The following is a 7,849-nucleotide window of genomic DNA, read 5'->3' as shown; positions in this document are numbered from 1 at the left end:
AACACATCGTAACACACACAACCACAAACAAATACACATACATTCATATTATATATATAGATGGTGAAACGTATTAAATTATTTACCTTCAGCAATAGGAGTCACAAGAAGAAGAAGAAAAACGAACATAAGATACTTTTCCATTTTAAGTTATTAATCAAGAAATATATAAAAAATACAAAACATAACAACGATATATAAAGTTTCACTACAATATAGTTTGGGTAAAAATGTAATCCGCATGTATGGAGACTTTCGTTGTTTCGTGTATGTATTGTGCTTTCTGTTTTATTTATGGAGAGTTGCATTTTGCTTGTCCGTGTCGATGTGTATGTATGTATTTTTTTTATAGTTTCAGTTATCGTTATCCATAAGTGAATAAAAATGCATCTGATTTTTATTATAGTATATTCGTTAATCACTTATGAATAAAAAATATGTTTATTTTTTTATACAATTTAAGTATCATTCATATATGAATATATAACATGTAATAAACTTTTTACAGTTTACATCGCTCTCGTCATATGTTATATTCACATATGAATAAAACGTATGTTAACTTTTCTCACAAGTTATATTCTTCTATGGATAACAAATTTATCAGAATTTTGTTAAGGTTCATTTGTTTTACATATATGAATATGGAGTTCGAATTTTCAAAACATATCGTCTTTTATTAATATACTACTTATTCATATATAAATAACAAATTAATTGTAACAAAAATCTGATAAATGTTTTATTCATATATGAATATACATATGACAAGAGGTAATACACGTTTTATTGATATATGAATATAAATGTGACGAAAATGATGTACAAAATATATTTTAGGTAAGGCGTGTTATATTCACATATAAATGATTCTTAAACAGTAAAAAAAATAAGCATATGTTTTATTCATAAACAAATAAAGTATGCACCGTAATAAAAATCTGATTCAAATTTATTCACTTATGAATAACGAGAGTTGAAAAAATATTTTAAAATATATCAATATGGATGTCTGTTTATAGAGAATAGAAAAATGGGAAACGACACAAATGCCCTACGAACTTTCTAGGCTTGATCCATTTAGTCCCTAAAGTATTTTCGTTGCTTTATGAGGGAACGAAGTTGTTTTTTGTTGGGTCGGTTACTTCCACTTGAACAAAATGAAGAGGTCACCCGGTGACCCTTTGCCACATTGTAACGACCCAAAAATCAAGGGTAAAAATTTCATTTTTATTATAGTCAAAACACAGATGTCGTTCAATCCAAACATTCCAAAAACATTGCTAACTGAAAACATTTATCAAAGTTCATCCCAAAATCACATATGACGGAAAACACGAGTGTATGTGTTGCGATCAAGCCGAGCCCTTCATTTTCAAATCAATGATACCTGAAACCATAAACAAAACTGTAAGCATGAAACTTAGTGAGTTTCCCCCAAAATACCACATAACATACAATAATAGAATAATATCCACAAAATATCATCCATAATATATCGTGTAACATACATATAGTTCCCATGGGCTCCCCTTATGGTTTTTACCAAGAATGTCATGGGCTCCCCCCATGGTCTTATATCCAAATGCCATGGGCTCCCCCCATGCTCTTATATCCAAATGTCATGGGCTCCCCTATGGTCTTATATCCAAATGTCATGGGCTCCCCTATGATCTTATATCCAAATGCCATGGGCTCCCCTATGGTCTTATATCCAAATGCCATGGGCTCCCCCCATGGTCTTCCAGGTAAGTGCTAGGAGCCACCTCCGGGTCTTCCATGCAAGCATCACAAAGACAACTAGTTTACAGCTACTTAACTAATAATTGCCAGAGTTTAGACTCTAGTCTTTCATACAGTGTGCCATAAGCCGCCTCCTGGTCTTTCATACAGTGTGCCAAGGGCTAACCCTCGGGTCTTCCTACAATACATAAACCAAATGGGCCGGTATTGGTGCCTTCGACTCATACGAGCAGTGAGGAGACTCACCTCGAATGTTGAAGCTCATGTCACGTAACCCTAGTTGCTGAGGTGACGACTTCCCAAACTAGTAATACCCAAACAACTTCCAATTAGCAACTGAAATCTAAACCATGATCCATAATCCAAACTTGGGGTAAAATGACAGTTTCACCTCTGGCCCATCAAGACTCACAACCAAGGCCCGATCCCAAAACCAACGAGGCCCAAAACTATAAGATCCATAACAGCCCACTAATGGACCAAATTTCTAAATCGGGCCCAATCCCATATGGGTCTTATCCTAAGCCCATATTTTCCTCGAATACAATTCAGGTTACCTCAAACACCCCTTGGGACAAACTTGGTCAAAAGTATAAGTCAAAAGTCAAAGTCAACGATACAGGTGAATCAACTCGTCGAGTTCTCATCAAACAACATAATTGCAAAGAATCGATCCAACTTGTCAAGTTTTCTTCAACTCGTCGAGTTTTCCCCTCCTTTTCATCAGAATCAGGACAATCCCAAACCAACTCGTCGAGTTCTTCAGTCAGCAAACCCACTTAATTTATTAAGTAACTAAATCATCAAGACAAGGCTTCAAATTGTAGATTTGGTCCCTTTAGGTTGTATTGATGAGTAAAGTCTCCAGCTTTACTCTTATGCAAGGCTAGAAGAAGCTCAAAAGCTCAAAATAAGCTAGAATAAAGGCTTAATGGATGCATGGAGCCCTTAAGACCATAAAGTTGGTACCTTTATGCCAAAAGAGCTCCTTAGGACCTTAGATCTAAAAGGGTTTGTCCAGATGGGACGTCCAACTCCCAACAACCACTCCATTTGGACCAAAACATGCAAAAGAACCCTAAGAAGGAGATCTATGAATTCACAAAGCAAGGTTGAGACTTTTTACCAGAAAAAAGTGTCGAAAATGAAGCAAGGATTTGAGATCTAGCAGCTCCTTTTTGTATCACCAACTCTCACCAAGCTTCCCTTCCTTCCAATGGCTTTAAACACACCGCAAAAGCACTCAAAATGGCTCACAACACTCAAAAATGCCTTAGGGTTTCGAGGTTAGGGTTTAGTACAATGGTGGCTGGAAATGAGGCCAACATATGGGGTTTAAGTTGTTTAAATAGGGTGCAAAACCTCAAAATTAGGGTTTCCCAAACCACGTCCAACTCGTCGAGTTGGTCTTCAAAAACACACGCGACCAACACTTCTAACACGTTGAGTTTCTTCCCCCCAAAATCAACGAGTTGGCACTTAGAAATGAGGTTTTATTTCCATAGTTGACCTTCTAGATTCCGGATGTTACACACATAGATATCTATTGACTAATACCTAATATTATTCATCTTCACCTCTTTTGCTTTCTTCACCGTTTTGCTCATCACTTTATCATCCTCGACACTTTTTCATACGCTCCAGTTACTTTCTCTCTCTCCCATCACTATACATATTGTCTTTTAAAACAACCCAAATTCTTATTTCCTAATTAAATCCATTCGGGCCTAATCCAAATCATTTGTTCTGAATGTCGATTGGTTTATGGTTTTTGGTTTTTAAACCTAGTAATGTGTAACAACCCGTTATCCCGGGCATTATAAACCGAGTCTTGTAACCCCCCTTTTGAATGTAATGGGAATATCATCGATAAATGAATTGTTCAAAAGCTCTGATTTGGAGTACGCTATGTAGTAGATATCGTCTTAAAGGTTCCAAATAAATAAAGAACACTAAAATCTGAGTTATGGCGAAGAAGCTATGACCATTCTAAGATTTCTGTCAAAACCGACAACACCGATCAAACGAAAAACGCAAAGTTTCAATACGATAACATTTAGCCTTAGGTATCTAAATGAAAGTCATAGATAACATTAAACCGTGAGCGTACACAAAAAGAACGTCCAAATCTGACTTCGCATGAGGAAGTTATGATTTTTCAAAGAAATTCCTTAAAAACGATTAGTTATAAAATAAATAATAAAAATAATTTTGGAATTTGCCAACGGAGTCTAAACGAAAGTTGTAGATCGTAGTCTCACCTACGCGTGGATATAAAGACCATCGAAAACGGAGTTCGTATGAAGAAGATATGGATTTTTGAAGTTTATTAAATAAATTAATTATTTATTTAATTCAAAATTCGGATATTATCCGAAGAGGAGTCAGCGTCCTTCTCCGAAGTACGCGCTGCGTACTCCTGTACGCCCCGCGTAACCGAGAGGATTGGCCTCGGATCGTCCACGTCGCCATATCCGAGGAAGCCGACCCGTCCGACCCGTCCGACCCGACGTCCCATCCGACCCGACGTCCCATCCGACCCACCTCCCCAGCAACCCGTCCCATCCGACCCGAGAACCCAAGAACCCGTCCCATCCGAACCGAGGCAGTCGAGGCTTCGGTCATGCATGACGTACGCGTACGCAGCGCGTACGAGCGTACGCCCCGCGTACCGAGGCAGACCTGCCTTCCTATAAATAGAATGCGAGGGTTTCCAAAGAAGGGGTTCATTTCTCTTCTCTCTCTCTCAGCATTTCCTCGTTTTCCGTGTCCGTTCAAACCCGAAGCTCTGGTCTTTTTGGCTCAAGTCCCGAAGGCCGATTCTACTCCCGAGATTCCCGAGAATCCCAAGAAAAATCAGTTTCCCGAGACGAAACTCTGCTCGGTTTTCCACCTCACAATCTTCAAACTATCAAGTGAGTTCATATCCCCTTTGAACACTCTTTAAATACATTTTAAATGTTTTATACTCTTTTTGGGGAGGAATACAAGTTAACACATGACTAAATTCGTGTGAAACATTAACCTTTTGATATACTTTTCATACTGTTGTTTTAACTATCTTGTGAAGTTATTATGATACAAAACCCCTCACAACACAGCTTTACCCTCTTTGGGATATAATATGTTTATAAATAGAAATATGTTTTATTTATACGTTTACATACAAACACATCATATCAAGGGTAACATTCTTTACTAAGTCATTTCATGCATTCAAAGAACTTATGATTATGCTTTGTCAAACATTGTGAAAGAGGTTAAACTTTGCATACAAACTACTACCTTATTACGGACTTAGTTGAGAATCCATGAGTCGTGTATATCTTCAAACGTTACTTTCTTTATTAGAAAATAATGCAACAAGTCCTGTCTATAACCAGAGTCTCCCGTTCGGAGAACGTGTCAAATGTGTATAGATCTATACGGGAAGTCATGATCCCGCGCCCTGACTGTTAGCTACAGTCCGTCTTTTGGGGTGACAGTTGTCATAACGCTACGACGCCTGAAGAACGTCGCTACAGGCATATTATGTTTAGTATGGTTATAAAACTCATCGGATATACAATTATTATGGTATTATGCTTTTATGAACAAGTAGTCATTAAAACTACTCTTCATTTAATAAGGGTGATTTTTCGTATAGCTTTACTATGTAAAACTATGACACGACTTACAAGCACGTCGCTTGCTTGCAATTTTCGGTCTTAAAGACTGCCAGTTATGTCAGGAAAATAAGGGTTTTTCCTGTATACAAACCAAACAACTAATAGGAAAATAAGGGATTTTCTCGGTACAATTAGTTGCAATTTACATCACGAACATTCATATGCATTTCATACTTTTATAGGAAAATAAGGGTTTTTCTGGAAAACATGCAAACACTTTCGAATGGCATACATCTTCTCAAAACACCACTTATGAATTCACCAACTTAAATGTTGACACTTTTTCTTTGAAATAACTTGTATTCACAGGAAACCGCTAGCCAGGTAGCAACTACTTCTGAAGACTAACGCACTGGCGTTAGTAACATATTTTGGATCACCATTTTATATTTGATTTCTTTTGCAAATATGTAACACCTACAATCATGTAAACTTTTCAAACATATTTATATTATGGTGGTGTGTACTTTCCTTTCTATGAACTGTTATGATACTAAATATGACGTCCTCCGCCCCCGAACGATTCCGCCGTTCTGGTTTGGGGGTGTGACATAATGCAAATCTGAAATTGATACACTTCTTAAAAGTTCAATTTCAATATCAAGGAGTGAAACTCAACACATCGGGTTTATCAATGTTGAAATTGTAACTTTGATACTCAAACTAAACTTTACCTTATCATCTTTCCTGATTTTTTACCGATTAGAACGAAGCGAAAGGAGTACGTTTCCCTCTGATTAACTTCAGAATTGCAACATTGAACGAATTTAGACGCGTTTTTGCTCGCGTTGCTTCCAATTTCTTTGAGGTTGGAATTTCTAAGCCTGAAACTAAGGTACTACCGTCTCCTAGATTGAGTACTTCATAGTTGCAAAATCACTTTGATTGTTCGAGATGAAACATATAAAATGATAGTGATGATACTTTTCTATGTTTTCAGGAAATTTCAAGCTTGAGTGTAGAGCCATGTGAAGGTCAATCACTTATAGTTACTATTTTTGAGATCAAAAAGTCATAAGTATGCATTGATATATCAAATATGTTCTATCATTTTCTTTTTGAAACAAGAATCTATGAACACAGTCACAATGGCCATGAACGAGCTCGTAATCTATCACGCTTCTGACTCAATGATGTAGGAAGAACTAAAATTGTTCTTAGGCAGCTTCCACAAGTTTGGTTTAACTTCAAAATCGGACCTTTTGTTTGTCTTCAGTTCCATTTCGACAATAGATTATTTTGATGATTTAATTCACGAAATGACAGTAAAGTTATCAAATTCCCAACAAGTTTCGACGTTACTTGGTTTGTGAAATCTGGTAAAGAGGTGAATAAACGAGAACCCATATGTAGTATTACACATAGGAAGATGATGAACATGATAGATGGGCCCCAGTCGTCTATGTGTCACTTAAACTAGCTATAAGAGGTAAAGGGGACTAAAAAGACAAGTTGCCCATGACTTCGTAGGACATTTTTTTCATTTTACCAATAAAAAAATTATGAATTTTGAAATATTTAAAATATTTTTTCGATAAAAATAACTCTTTAAAAATAAAAATAAAAATTATGGTTTTGTATATATTAAGGTAATAATTAGCATAGTTTAAGGAAACATGTTTGATTTGAAAGCACACATGTATCTTTTGCCCATTTCCTCCGGTACACTCAACTGTTTTGCGACAAAATAAATGTATAAATGAGATTGATTCTTAAATTCTCAACCTTTTTATTTTCTCAATTGAAAATTTTTTTTCTCTCTCTCCCTCTCTCTCTCTCTCTCTCTCTCTCTATATATATATATATATATATATATATATATATATATATATATATATATATATATATATATATATATATATATATATATATATATATATATATATATATATATAGGGAAAAGTGAATATATCCTTAAGGGTATATAAGTTTAGGTATCCAAACTCATCATATTACGTCGTTTTGTTGATATATTCATTATAATGTTCTTAAACTCCAACCCCTTAACTTGATTTACTTTCAAGATTTTCGAAATTTCACTATAATCTTTGTCTTACATCACATCTTTTTGTCGAACACCGACTAGGCTTATATTCTAGTTGAAAATGAAAATTATGTAAGAGGAAGTTAAATGTGTAATTTATAAAAACCATGAAAGTAAATCAAGTTAGAAGTTAAATTATAAGAACATTGGACAACTAGAATGTATTATATGATACAAAACGACGTAGTATGGTGAGTTTGAGTACCTAAGCTTATATACCCTTAATGGTATATTCACTTTTCCCATATATATATATATATATATATATATATATATATATATATATATATATATATATATATATATAAAGAGAGAGAGAGAGAGAGAGAGAGAGAAAAAGAGAGAGAGAGAGAGCTAGGTTCAAATGTGGATTGACATCTATTGTGCGGACGTG

The sequence above is a fragment of the Lactuca sativa genome, chromosome 2 (genome assembly GCF_002870075.4).
Source record: "Lactuca sativa cultivar Salinas chromosome 2, Lsat_Salinas_v11, whole genome shotgun sequence".
Taxonomy (NCBI): Eukaryota; Viridiplantae; Streptophyta; class Magnoliopsida; order Asterales; family Asteraceae; genus Lactuca; species Lactuca sativa.
This window is presented reverse-complemented; position numbering follows the sequence as displayed.